General features: G+C 38.2%; 1 protein-coding gene across 1 annotated transcript in view; it reads left to right on the top strand.

The window, feature by feature from the left end:
* LOC130556533 (membrane-associated guanylate kinase, WW and PDZ domain-containing protein 3) overlaps positions 1 to 15,542 on the top strand; it is a 104,368-nt gene that overhangs the window by 1,176 nt on the left and 87,650 nt on the right. The window lies entirely within an intron of this gene.

The following is a 15,542-nucleotide window of genomic DNA, read 5'->3' as shown; positions in this document are numbered from 1 at the left end:
ATTTTGGAAAAGTACTAGTGCGTACGAGAGCGCGCATCTGGCTGTGACAGTACACATCACCATGCGCGCAAATGCGCACATTTAGAGGAATAGTTGCCCCAAAATGAATAATTTCTCATTATGTGACTTCACTGTTCTCCCTCATGTAGCCTACTTCCAAACTACCTTTTTTTGTTTCTTATGTTATATCTAGACTGAATCTACAAGCTGTCCCTTTTTTCTATTAAAGCGGATGGGAACTACTTAAATATTAATGCACATTCCACGTTTTCTAAAGCTGTACAATAGTTTACTATGAGGAATGATTTCATTGATATAATTTGTTATCCCTACACTCTTAAAAATAAGGATGCTGAAAGGCATTTTTGGTTCCCCAAAGGACCTTTTAGTCAAAGGTTGGTAAAAGAACCCTTTCTTTTTACCATTCATAGTAGAATCTTTTGTGCACAGAAAGGTTCTGTAGATGTTTAACGTTCTTTATGAAACCGTGCAGCCCATCAAATAACCTTTATTTTTAAAAGTGTATGGGAAAAGGAAACTTGGAATTTGTCATTTTTAGATTTTGACATCCCCTGTTCCCATTCATTTTATTCCATTGCAATATCACATTTTGTGTTTTAAATCACGGTTTTGGAATCACTCGAGAGTTACCGAAAGTTCATGTTTGCGTCAACTATTCCTTTAAGACAAAACTGTAATTTCTTGTTCAAATGCGTCATAAAACACCCCGGGAACACACGCAAGTACTTTGCCGAACATCATTCACAAGATCTGTTGTTTTCTGCCCTGTTCCTTGACTTGAGTTGAGCTTAAAGTGCTTTCATGTCAGAAGTTCAGGGTTGGCCCGAGGGCTGGTGGATCGCAAACGTGCTTCACATAGCATATAAATGTAAGATCACCGCTGTGATATTAAAGCTTGTATCGATCACAGAGAGGGAGTCACCTTTCCGTAGGACACTCTTGTCACCACGGCGAGGTGACTGCACCGTGCTGGTGCGAGGCCATGGTGGAAGAGGTTGTTACCATGGACACGGAATATCTTGGCGTTATTGATAGGCCGAACAAGTGTATTCTTAGCAGAAGGAGGGGAGATGCACAATATGTCAGAGAGTTGTTATGGAGATGAGAGAATGTTATTAGCATGTAGATGTGAGAGTCGTTGCCATGGTGAGGGGGTACAGGAGGATAGCATTAACAGGATGCTTGATTGTTGAATAAATGAGCAGATTCTGGGATTGTGTAAGGAATTTCATCAGAGGCAGCTGGGGACCGCCGGTTAGTTGCAGCATCTCCCTTTATGATATAAGCAATGCTTATCTTAACTCACGGAGTTTGTTCAAACCGGGCGCTGGAATGTGGGTTGTGTGAGATCTTGTTTGACATACAGGAACCCTTTTGTTCTATAAAATGTCACAATTGAACAAAAAAGAATCTCTTTGTTTACCTCAGAAGGCTCGGTGTGTGCGTGTGTGGACATGACTCATGCACAGCGCTCATATGGAATTCAAAGCGTGTGAATAATAGATAGAGAAGTGAAGTGGCTACAGTATGTACGCAAGGAGAATATAGATGAAAACAGAAATGATGTTGCAGTGTTTGCCACAGGCACAAACCCATCCGTGCTCAGTACCTGTACTGCCTTTTGCTTCACTATATACTGTAAAAATGATGTAATCAATGTCATGGCAACATGTTTTTTTACATTTATGAAATTGAAGATGAAATCGCCTTACATTTTTGATATATGAATTCAATGAACGGTAGATTGTAGAGGTAAAATAATCTGGATTTGGCTAAATTTGAAGAGAAATGTTCGAGTTCATGTTGAGATCTTCAATAATATTGATTTTTGATGGTAGACTTGACAAATCTGAGCTCAGTTTGAGACATTGTTGACATCTCTTCTGACACTCTCATTTGTAAGACGCTACACTGTAAAAAATAAAACTCAAAATGAGCCTAAACATGTTTCTAACAAAGATTATTTTGTTGACTGGACTTAGATTCTCGAGTTTTTTGGCCAAAATGCGTCAGAAAGTTTGCACAACTTACAAAACAGTGTATTCTGAACAAACAATATTGCAAGATGCATGGCAGCATGTTCAATTGTGTGTTTCTTATTTGTTTTTCCTTTAAAGATTAGTGTTTTAGTTCTTGCTGGCTTAGTTATCGTTGTTACTGTTATCTGTTGAGTTTAGAGGTTTTTTTAATGAATGATGGTTTTTGATTGTTACCATGGTTGAGGTTTGTGTGTTCAATGTTGAGGTGTAAGTGCATGATGCAACGGCAAAACCGGTATAAATGCACTTGACACAAACTGTTACGCAGTTATTTGATCAAAGTTTTGGTCTGTTTGAGGCAGAAAACACGTCTAATTGTAGTAAAAGACAAATCAATTTGTTTATTTTAAAATAACTCTATTTATGGTCAGCCAACAAAAATAATTTTGTTCTGTTGTTCATTAGGTAAACTTGACTATGCTGTGACAACTAATGACTTAAACATCATTTTTTAGTCTCTGTTTGTTTAGTTAATTAAAAAAATGTGCTTGGTTGCCTTATTATTTTTTTACAGTGTATAGATTATTTTAATCTTACTGACGTCTTGAAGAGAAATGAAAGAGATCTCATCTGTGAGCTTTTACAATGTGGGAGTTTGTGTTAGTTTTTTTACTTTTTTTTCTCACTTTACTTTTTTTCTGTATTAAACAGCACAGGTTTTTATAACCTCAGATTGATTCTGGTAACTTTGTACCGTTAGTTTATTGCATGTTATTTTTGGGAAACATGATTCACAAAATGACGAATAGCTTTTGAACTATTTGAATTAAAAGAGATGATCTTTCATCTATATGTTTGTTCGCAGGACTTGCGTTTCTGTCACTGTGAGGATTGTAGTTCCTAGCAATTCTGATGCATTGTGCTTGCGAAACTTTTTATAGTTTGGTCTCTCTAGGGGAGCAGCATTGACTGTAATTCCAGGAACATTTTCAGCGCTTTGATATGGAAATCACCCAGAGGTTTCAATTCCACAGTTCATTTAATGAGAAACTGTGACGCTTTGTCCAAACACCCAACCTTTGATTAGAACATATGAAAGGTTAATTCAGCCTTTCATCTATCTCAAATAAGTCTCTCCTCCCATGCCACATGGCCTCCCGAGGGCCTTCCAGCCGTATAAAGACATGATGGACGTCTAACAGCTCCGTCACTCACAACCCGAGCAATAACCGCCACGACTGTTTTAAAATGATGGCGTGCCGGGGCATGGGGGGGCTTTGTGGCATTCTGACTGTAATGTGATTGTTGAAGGTTTATTTAAAGGTTTTATCAACTATTCCTCCGGGTGTCGGTTCATTTTGAGAAATGCTTCTGTTGCATATCAAAAGCGTGAATCAGCAGTTACTGTAAAGGTGTTAACCGTCGCACATCCTATCCGGGCTGTCAGCGCCGAGCTATATTTCATGCTAATGAACAATACACGGGCATTGTGCCAGCTTATTTAGTTAATAAAGGACGGGCGGCGGTGGGGAATTGTGTCTACGTAAACAACTCGAACGGTGATGAAGCTCTGTGGCACACGATATTTGTCCCTTTTGCACAGAATGTCTCCCCAGCCTCTCATTATCATGGCGGGCTGGGGTTGTGATTGGACGAAAGGACCTTGTGGTATTGTGTGCAGGCTACGAATAAAGTGCATGTCATGCATGCAGTAATTAGCTTAATTGAACCGCCGGCAGCTCTCTGTGATCAGAAGTATTGAAGTAAAAGAGCATCAAGAGTTCAGCAACACGGAGTAAAAAGCAAAGACCTGTTAGCTTCTTGCACAATTCACGCTTTCTGCTCGTAACTTCCTGTTTCTGTTGTTTTGAAGATGGAAGTATTTCATCTTGTTGGCAGGGGCATATTAAATAGAACGGTCGAGTACGGTAGCTTGATAAAGATCCGTGCCCGAGTTACTCGAGTCTCTGAAATTGATGTTTGGCAGCGTTAAGAGACACAGAATTTTATCCAAAGCGACTTGCAGCTGCTGTACATTTTGTCAGTATGTGTGTTGTTCTTTGGGAATTTGAACCTGTGACCTTTGTGCTCTTGTGCATCACAATGCTCTACCAATTGAATGAACCAGGTTAGTAGTTTGAGGACGGGAACCATTTATGGTGGGTGTGGTTTGGGGGTGTGGCTGTTTAGCAAGTGACAGATATGCAGCAGAACGAGATGAATAAATGTGGGAGTGTCCAGCGTAAAAGAGATTTCTACATCTTCTGTGTGTAATGTCTGTGTGTGCCAAACTTTGACTTGTATTTCAGTTGCCAGAAGCACTTGCTGCCTTTATTTCGACGAAGACGACTAATCTTTTACATTTATGTCTCACAAGCTGTAAAACAATCAGAGCAGAAGACGACAATAGGATTGCGGTACAAATCTGTGGAAACCCGTGCGTTCGGGAAAAAGTGGAGATGCATTTGTATGAATTTGAGAAGGATGATAATGAATCCACACAGCACACAATCAGAAGAGAGATAAACAGCTGTAGATGACAACGACATGAATCGTACAATAGCTGGAAATGAGAAGAAATGTCTCTAGGTGATCTTTGAAGTTCAGCTGAGATAGATGTTTGAAGGAGATCTAATGGTAGGAAAATGACGTTGGATTGACTGATAGATGGGGAAATGGAACACGTTGAGGTAGTTGAGGGGTTGTTTTTGCTTATGTTTGAACCGTAAATTAATATCCAGGCATGGTATCGACAAAACATGCACCTTGTATAGCCGTTTTACACAATTTTATTTGCTACCAAAGTAAATGCATTAAGTTCTGGACTGTATGTTAAATTAACTTTCAAATGGCCGTTGTTTGTACAAACACAATCTCATGGCAAATTGTATACATTTGGGCGGTCTTAGTCAAATCAGACCACCAACTGACGTAGATTTGTGGGGGTTTGGTTACACGAGGCGTTTCAGGCAGGTCTGGGTGAGCATTTGCTTTTAGATAGAACGCATCTTTAATTTTTGCAATTTTACGTGTCTAATACATGCATGGGCAACTTATAACACACCAAAGACACAGAAAAACACGTATTCGCGCCATATGACCCCTTTAAGTAAAGATCATGTTCCATGAGGATATTTTGGAAATTTCCCACCGTAAATGTATATATAACTTTATTTTTGTGAGTAATATGCTATGCTAAGGACTTGATTTAGACAACTTTAAAGGCGATTTTCTCAATATTTCGAATTTTTTGCACCCTCAGATTTCAGATCTTCAAATAGTTGTAGCTCGACCAAATATCGTCCTATCCTAACAAACCATAAAACAATGGAAAGCTTATTTATTCAGCTTTCAGATGATGTAAAAATCTCAATTTCGAAAAACTGACCCTTAAGACTGGTTTTGTTGTTTAGGGTCACATATGTTTTTGTACGATTTACATCATACTTAAACGAATTAGCCACCTTGTAAAATAGTTGGAAATTACTGTTTGATCAGAGTGTTTGTACACTCTAAAAAATACTGGGTTATTTTCAACCCCTCGTCGGGTCATAAAGGGACAAATCCAGATATTGGAATGGTTAAAACCCAGAAAATGCTTAAAACAACCCAGCATTTTGGCTTGAAGCAACCCAGCATAGGTTATTTTACAACCCAATGACGGGGTTCATCACTTTTTTGAAAAAAATAAAATAAATCTATATATACTTTTAGAGTGTACTGTATTCTGTACTGCTTTGAAACATATTTCATGTTTTTCTTTGAAATGGAACCACTCTCTAAAAAATGCTGGGTTATTTTTAACCCAACAGTCTTTGACCCAACGCTGGGTTAAAAATAACCCAGCAATTTTTAGAGTGTTAAATTAACCAATAAAATGTTTATATTTGACCCAACAGTGGATTGAAACAACCCAGCACAGGTTAATTTACAACACAACGGTGGGGTTTGTCCATTTCTGACCCAACGCTGGGTTGAAACTAACCCAGCATTTTTTAGAGCGCAAATGCATTGAACTGAACCAAATGCAACGAATGAGTTTATCTAAATGTTTTTAAACAGATCAAAGAAACATCATTTACTCGTGTGTTTGAACGGCAGAAGCATATCTAATGATGGCCCTTGAAATATCGAGGTTAATAAATGTAAACTGAAGATTGAGAGGCACTCACTGTTGTTGTTGTGGGTAACACAGAAACAGGAGCAGGTTGATTTGAATGGCGTAACATGTCTTTCCCACAGAGCTCCGCTGCATTCCCGCTGCAAGAGATGAACAACAGTTGGCCGTTTAAACAGTTGCTAAAGCTGGCAAGAGCCAAGTTTGTGGTAACACGTGTGTGTAATTAATAATGACGTAGTAATACAGTCTTTGCACATTCATTGTGTGTGTGTAGCAGAGAACACACACACACGGATAGCATCTAGTCAGCATACAATCCCTGTCCTTCGCACGTGCCACAGCGACCTTGTTTATCCTGACAGTGTGCCGTGATTTCAAGTCGACGCGTGAAATTTCTGTGCCAACAGCGAGACCGAACGTTGGATGGTTAGAGGTGTGCACATTAAAAGATCGACTCTTGCACAAAGAGAGAGAGATGGTTTGTGGGTGGATTCTTGTCCATCTGACATCTTTTCTCTCTATATTCCTCTTTCTCGCGCGCACACACACACATTACGGACTATCTGGGGATTATAGAGTATTATGTAACCTCCCCATGCAAACGTCCACATGAGGACGGGGATTTCTGCCTGCCTGCTGTAATCCAGCACGGCCGTAAATACGGCAGAGACCGAAATGATGTGGAAGGGCAGCGGAGGTCATAAATGTTCAGGCTCTTGACAGACTGACTGTTGGTTAAATGCTACACGGGCTGCCGAGACCATCTCCCCCTATACCGTATTGCATCATTTTCAGTTTATCCACAAAGTCAAAGCACATACTTACAGCTACAAATTACCGACTCGAGTTCTTGATTATATCATTTATGCTGTGAACAGATGGGATCTCCCCATGCTTATGAATGTGATTAATAGCATAGCTGTTTAGATAAAAACATATCTCCCCCAAAGCTGTACAGGCATGCATGCTACCTCAAAAAACTCAGAATGAGTCAGAATATGCAAAGAAAATCAAATAGACTTATTTCAGGAGGGACCGAGCAAACTCGTTACAACTTGGCTGCTTAGCAACTTCTCAAAGGCTACAGTCTTAAAACTGATGGGTTATAACCCACTGTTGTATAAAATATGGACAAACCCAACTGTTGGGTGTAAATAACCCATGCTGAGTTATTTCAAAGGTTGCACGGTAGCATCGCGATGCTAAAGCTTCAAAATACCTGCGAAGCCGCTCGAATTTTTTAACGGCATTATTACGTAGGACCGTAAGTAATGTTACATATACACATTAACGTTCACTTGAACACTTACATCTGCCTTTTGCGGTGTTTCTCTTCTAAATGAATCCGTGTTTTGTCGGACGAGATAATGATTCAGTGAGTAATTCGTCAAGACACTTGCTTCGTTCTGGAATAAATCAGTCGTTTTGAGCGAATTAGTTAAATGATTCACTGAATCAGTAAAAGATTGCCGCCGCCTACTGGCTGTTTCATGTGGGAATTCACATTTTTGCGACTTTTGCGCTCGCATGTTCGTTATTTTAAATGTAGACGCGCGGAAAGCGTGCTCAAACGGGCAGAGACACCCATTCGGTGCGACACGCCCCTTTTTCCAGGCGCCTCAGCACCGCATCGAGATTAAAATACTTTAACTTTTCAGAATCCTGCGCGGGTCATGTGACAAGAACCAGCCGATCAGCTTTTCCTTTTGTGAAGCAATATAGACAAGTTCAGCGAAGATGGAGACGCAGATGATCACCGCAAAAATAAATCTAGTTGCAAAGTTATTACAAGGTATTTTCAGTGCATGTAATCCATATATCTATTGTTAATACCTCGTCTTAACGACAAGCATGGTCAATGGTTGCTTAGCAACGGCAGATGCCAGATGAGCGTGAGTTCCCAAACGCTTTGGAAGAAAGGAGAAAGTGCCGCTGCTGGCATTTTCCGCGCAGTTTTGGACGCGAAATGTGAATGGCCCCCGAGTTTCACATTTAAAGTAAGCGTAACGTTTCCCTTTATAAACATTACTGTATAATGAAATTTGGCTCACATTTAGTTCCCTGCATCTGTGAAGTTTTTAGTGTGTAATAGGGTTAGCTTAGAAGTGTTTACGTGTGTGACCTCGTCTCCGTTTAGACACGGCTGACCGCGGCCGAGATCCACACCAGCGGTTCACATTCAATCCAAGCATCCTTAATATCTTCCCAAACAATTACAGACCTCAGCAGAAATCGACCTTACGTTGTGATAAATGATGCATCCCGCTGTTGTACTATATGCATCTTAACAATCAATTCACTTTATGGAAGTTTGCTCCGGCCATAGACCATTAGCGTATATCGTATGGATGCTCCAGCACTTTTCTGTAATGTTTTGTAGCTGATGATGCGTTTGCGCTATTATTACAGTTCCTGCAGTAAGGAGAGATACTGTAAATGCAGGACTGTCTCCATCAGAAACTATAAACTCATACTCCTCCATATTTTACCTTCGGAAGTCTCTAGTGCATTTTAATTGATCCGCGCTTTGCTTGAAGATCGTTGGGTGAGGGTGACACAGATGCACAAGATTCACTGAGCGTCTGATGTAAACATGCAGTGACATGCTGATGTAATGCGGTTTTGCAGGAAATCAGATACTCTCGCCTGAAATCTCAACAGAACTCAAGCTCACATGGTCACTGGAGACACCAGACGGACGGCATCGGAGACTCATCTTAACTTGCAGTCTGTCACGTCTGTCCACATGTGATTGGATGCATGTTAATTTGAATGAATTGCATTTGATCTGGCTGATTTTTGACAAGTTTTCTAAACATCCCGTAAAGGCCCGTTCATACCAAGACTTATAAGATAGATAACGATAACTATGTACTATATCATCCAGATCAACAGCTGACAACATTCTGTTTATTTTAAAGTTGTGTGCTTATGTCTTTACATATCACATTTTCAAAATTGGTTTAGATTAGACATCCCAGCATTTTAGGGTGAAACAACCCAGCACTGGTTTATTTATAACCCAACGTTTGGGTTTGTCCCTTTTTGACCCAAATAACTTTTTTGGAGTATATACTTATTTTTGGAGTATATACATATCTAGAGTATATACTAGAGTGTATACTTATCTAGAATACTTATATACTTATCGTCCTCGGTGTAAATGGGCCTTTAAAAAGGTTGGGCTCAGGTGAGCTTGTCTTTAGTTAGTTTTTCGTATTCCAAGTTACAATGACTATAGGCATGATTCTGAATCAGAAGGGCTTTCACACCCTGTTTGTTTGACAGCCGTTTTAAGAATGCCTGCAGTCCATTCTTTGAGAAAAACCAGTTCGATCTGAATGAGAGATGAGCAATGCGAGAAGCATTTGTTGCTGGATCACATACTTCATCGTATCGATGACCCGTTTCACACACACACCTCACAGAGAGATCAAGCAAACCCACAATCCACTCTGCCAGATGTCCATTACCATCAAAACATTCAACACATTCACTTGCTAGACGACTCTGGAACTCCAGTCAGGTGTCTTTGTCAGCAAATTCCAAGAATATTTAAAGGGTAGTTTGTCAAAAATGAAAAATCTGTCATGTATTTTTTTTATAACTGGAACACAAAAAAGAGAGAAATCAAATTTAAAGAAAAATATTTTTTATTTTTAGTAAAACAAATCTGTATTTAAAACGGTATGTTAGCTCATAACAATAAGGTAAGCTTACATGATTTATAATCATTTGAGCGGTCAGATATTTGAGTTTTTTAAATTAAGTGCAACTCAGTTCAACTTACTGTTTTAAATTTTGTTGCTACAATTTTAAATTTGGACTTTTTAACAAAGTTTGAAGTAATGTAAAACATTTACAAATGTAATAGTAATTACTTTTAAAGCCAATTTGATCGTACTTAAAAATATAAGGCGGCAACAGATGTTTTTACAGTGTCGGATTTGCGAGAACTGAAATGTGAGTTTGATTTGAACCCATCTGCATTTTTGTTTCAAACAGAGATAGAGTTATGGATTACAGCTTTAAAAAATTGTAGTGACTCCTTTTACATAAAGCGTAAAAATACTATATATGACCAGGGTCTGTCAAGTTCCAAAAAAACAAAACAAAAGATACTTTAAAAGTACCATATGTTTTTGAATTCATGTGATGGATTTGTAAGTGACAAAATGCTCATTTTTGGTGGAATTGCTGCTTTCTCGGTGATGTTGTAGAGGTTATAACCTCAAATGCTGCCCACCTGTATTAAAGCTATTTGTGGAAAAAACATAATAGTGCATTTGGCAATTAACACTCATTAACGTGGGCTTTATGGAAAACGTGCACCGATAAACCTGAACTTAACAGAAGACGAGAATATAAGCACACGACATGCATGGAAGGTTAATCTAGTTTCAGTGTGTACTGTATATTAAACAGCGTGTTAAAATGGACAGCATTCTAATCCGTGGCTCTTATTCAGCCTTTTATTTTAAGTAACATTTCAAAAACATTTTTAGTTGGCCTGAAGTCTAGACTGTGTCTTGTGTTAAGGCCTAGTGAACATGTTCATATGTGCCGTCAAAGCTGTTTCAATTGTACTTTTAAAGAGATACAGAGGACATACGCTGGGTTCATTCTTGGGGTGAGAAAGTATAGCATTTCCCTTCAACCTCCATCCCTCAGAATAGAAAGGAGAGTGGAAGAGCAAATGATGGACCCTAAGGCCATCGGTTTTCAGACGGCGGTCTGGCTCGGCCTTGTTATTCTCTCATTTCTCCGCTCTCTATCTCTCTCTTGCCCTTCTTCCTCTGGGTTTCTCGCCAAACTGTTTCTATTATTGGTCAGCGTTCACATTGAGCCATCAGATGCTCTTGTCTGATCCAACGTGGCAGACCACAGCGGCGGGCGAGCTTTCTGCTTCAAGTGCTCTCTCTCTCTCTTTTTCATTTAATCAAAGTCACATCTTTTATAGACGTATAGGATTTAGAAACCCTCGCACGTATTTGTGGTTACATGGAATGCTTGACGCATCTTTCCCGGAGTCAAGCGGTCCTCTCATTGTGGGTGTTGCTATGGGTTACGTCCCCTCCGGGTGAGTCAGAGGCCAGTGGTGCTGAAATGATGGGAGGCTCATTTCATGATACTCATAACGTGTGTTTATAATCCTTTGTGGGAATAGCGTGTGCATGTGTAACAGGGTTGAATATCGACAGGAATGTTAATGATTTGATATATTATTTATTTATGTTGTTGTTGTTGTCAGTGTGTATGTGATTTGTTATACTGTAAGTTTTTTCATTTCCCAGAATGCTCAGGGGCATGTCCGTAGCGTGTGTTCATAATGCAACTCTTTTTGAGAGCGTGGTATTTTTGACTTTTCTTGAATACTAGCGTACTACTGTGTTGCATGCTTCAATGCATGATACGAATGTTTCACATACTATTTTTAGTTAACACTTCGTAGTATTCATGCAGTTTTTTGTGTGCACCGCACTAGTACCAAACATATCTTTGGTATGCAGGTCAGTGTTGGGTAAGTTACTCTGAAAAAGTAATGAATTACTAGTTACTAATTACATATTCAATAGTGTAATTAGATTACTGTACAAATTACTCTCTCCAAAAAGTATTTAGTTACTTATTACTAATTACTTTCTATATCCTACATCAACCTGCTAAATGACTAAATGTAAACCTTGGTTAGAATTGATTCAAGGATAGATATGAAACGGCTCTTTTAGTTCATTCAAATAAATAATATAAAACTATATAAAGTAGTATTATTAACAGACCAAAGTATTACAAATGTGAGAATTATACATTGAAACACGGATTTTTAAGTTAGACTTTGAATTTTGATGTCAGCACACACATATATTACACAAAGTATTTAGTTTAATTACATCAGAAGTAACTGTAATTAAATTACAGAAAAAATTTGAGTAATCCCTTACTTTACTTGTTCAAGGGAAAAGTAATTAAATTACAGTAACTAATTACTTAGTAACTAGTTACACCCAACACTGATGCAGGTGTGTTTTAGTTCATGATAAAGGAATGACAAAACATTTCTGGTAGGAAATGAGTACGTCTGCTACAAGACACATTGACTTCATATCTGTGTGCGTTTGTGTGTGGTCTGCTCAAGAAAACTGGCTCGGCCTGTTCCTGCATCTGTGTGTTTTGTGGGTGTTTCTCGTTCCACATAAATCCGGAAACAATGTGTTGGCAAGATTAATTCTTATGTAAAACATTTAGGAATTTCCTCTTTGTTGTGATATAACTGTAAACCCACAAGAAAATACCTTTGTCGAGGTATCAGGCTTTTGTTACGCATGTGTTAGCACAGCGGCAGAATACGGTTGTCAGTTTTGTTTTGGTTAATGTGTGTTGTGTGACCAGAATCCAAATGCCACGCACTACACTATAGGGGTCTCTAGTCCTGCTCATGTGGGACCACCTTGATCAAACACACCTGCCTGAGATTTTGAAGTCATCCTGACGGCCTCGATTATCTGGTTCAGATGTGTTTGACTATAGGGTTACAGTCAGAACAAAAGTCCTTCAGGAGCTGTACTGGAATCCCCTGTTTATACTGTTAATTACTGTTATACTGTAAATAATGAAGTACATAAAGAAAAAACATTAAAAGATTTGACAAATGAACTTAAGAATGTGACCTTGGATATGTTCGTTAAAATTTTTTGTCAATTATAAGACATTTGGGGGTGTTAGAGACACCATCTGTGGTTGTTTATTTTAGTTATGGTTACTATGGTTACAGGCATTTTTTTACAAGAATAGAAAAGGGGCTCACCCCTGATGTAAATACGGTTGGTTGGTTGATTATTTTATTATTATATTTTATTTAAATTTAAATATACGGTGTGTTACATTTTGAACATTTAGAGGAAAACTGTTCATATATTATTTTATATTATTAATATTTATAAGAGAGATTTATCTCCATTGTTAGTTTTTCTTTCTTACTACACATTTACGATATATTTGTCAACTAACCAATTATATATTGTTTTTAACATTTTTGTTTTTAGTTCTTAACTTCTGTTTAAGATTTTCTGTAATATCATCTTTTAATATAATTATATTAATTGATTCATAATTAAAAGTAAATTTTAACCAGATTCTTTTGCGTCATAATTTTTCTCTTCAGATTCACTTTGCACTCACATGAAAAAATACTAAACTGTGGTATACTATACTATACAATTCACTATAGTATAATTGCTATAACACTCTGTAGTATACCACAGTTTACTATAGCAATTATACTTTAAGATAGTAAACAACTCATATTGTACTCTAATACAGTAGTTCTCAAACTGGGGGCCCCGAGATGGATCCAGGGGGGCCACAGATTTTGTGGCATTTTATGAAATATAGAAATTGATCATAGATTTTATGCAATCAAACATCAGAAAAATAAGACCACCAGACAAAAGAATTGATGTTTCAGCATTGTATAACCGAATATGTTTCTGTTTAAATAAAAATATTAAATTTAAGATTATAAGTCTTTATTTGGGGGGGCCACAAAGCGATGCACTCTACACAAAGGGGGCCTTACAACGAAAAAGTTTGAGAACCACTGCTGTAATATACTTGAGTATACTAGGGTACATTTCAGTAAATACTAAGGACAAATACAATGTAGTAAATACTAAAGTATTTTTCACGTGGGATCAGCAATTTATTTATAGTTTCCACCATAAATATCATAAGTACTACAATTGGTCAACACCACCATCAAAAAAAGATGCATGTTTTGGTTAAAACCTTGACTCTAACCTGACAGAAATGTACCACGGTAATATCAACAGACAATATGCTTTTGAGCAAATGACGTTTGAGCAAATCATGCCATGTAGTAAATCTCACTCATGGAACTAAAAAGCAAACAATTTGCCTTGCAGCTCGAACACGTAGCGCCCCCGTCTCCCCCGTCCACCCCGCGGAGTCCTTTAGAACCACGTCGATTTGTTTGCACATATCGACAGCAAAGCGGCGGTTCAATTCAACCTGTGCTCGTGGGAGTCTGGTTAAAAACCAGCTGCAATAAAACCAGAAAGGTTTAAATGTCTCTCTGTGACATGAGGTCTGATGTTGAGACGGCTATTTGTTGCAAATGACTCACCCGTGATGGTCAGTCAAGTGGATGCAACACATTAACAAGCCGGAAAAATTCTCAAGCCGCCCGAGGTCCTCTCATTTACTGATGGACCAATCAGAGCTTTATATCGGTGCAAACGGTTTAGCATTTTGTGCGCTGTCTGATAGGCCCCCATATAGCATGATGTTGTTTTCTTCCCCATGTACAGCTCAGTTAATAGTAGCATAGTATGTATGACGGGCGGCTGTGTTGGAGTGGTTGTTTACAGCAGGAGATTGAAGCTTGTGGGTGACAGCGGGAAAGCGTTTCTAGTTTGCAGCACAGTAATCAAAGTGACACAGTCTCTCGTAGCGAGCGCATTTAAACGCTGTTGTATGGAGCTCTAGCATGGGCATTAATTAATTAACCATGTAATTCAACACAATTCGGTTATCTGGGCGTTATTGAGGGCGTTTGGTTCAGCTTGGGTGAAATATCTAGGTTTGATCACTTGTTTATGTTTGACCGTTCTTGTGCTTCTGTGTAAATGCGATATGTTTTTTTTGCTGTTGTTAATATTATTTTTTGAAGATGAACTAAGATTAATAAATGAAGTAGATGTTTTGGTCATTATTACTTTATGTTAAAGAAACAGCTCACGCAAAAATGAAAATCCTCCCCCTCGTGGCATATCCCAGATGTAGACCTATAAAACTTACATGAATTCAGCTGATTACAAAGTTTTTTTAATTAAAAATATCTGTCATTTTATAACCAAAATTGGTTCTCACGTGTCTTGTGACTGGTTGTTGGAGGACATTTTCTCCAGAGACACATGAGAAGAAATGAGAATTTGGGATCTCTAAATGTACTGTATGTACAGTAAAGTGATGTATGGATCTCAATGTTTGCCATATTTGCATTTAATTATTAGATACACTGGTTTTAGTTTCAATTTAGTTATTATTATCGTTTTTTTTATTTAAACATTTTTGGGTGAACTATTCCTTTCATTTTATTTGCTGGTACATTTAAGAAGTCAACAGTTGTATCTGCTACCCAGATAGCACAATCCATCTGGTTTACGTCTATTTGACGTCTGCATTTACATCTGTAAGACATCTGCAATACATAGTTTGCTCATCTGCAATACGTCTCGGAGACGTCTGAACGTCTGTAATACGTCTGCTAAAGATCTGGAGATCTGCTGCTTACAAACATCTGCTAAACATCTTAGAAAGAGCTGTTGTACATCCATTCTAAATCATAAACATCTTACAGACATCTTCTAGATGTCTATATGACGTCTGACAGCAGACATCTC

Source organism: Triplophysa rosa, linkage group LG7 (assembly GCF_024868665.1).
Source record: "Triplophysa rosa linkage group LG7, Trosa_1v2, whole genome shotgun sequence".
Classification (NCBI taxonomy): domain Eukaryota; kingdom Metazoa; phylum Chordata; class Actinopteri; order Cypriniformes; family Nemacheilidae; genus Triplophysa; species Triplophysa rosa.
This window is presented reverse-complemented; position numbering and strand designations above follow the sequence as displayed.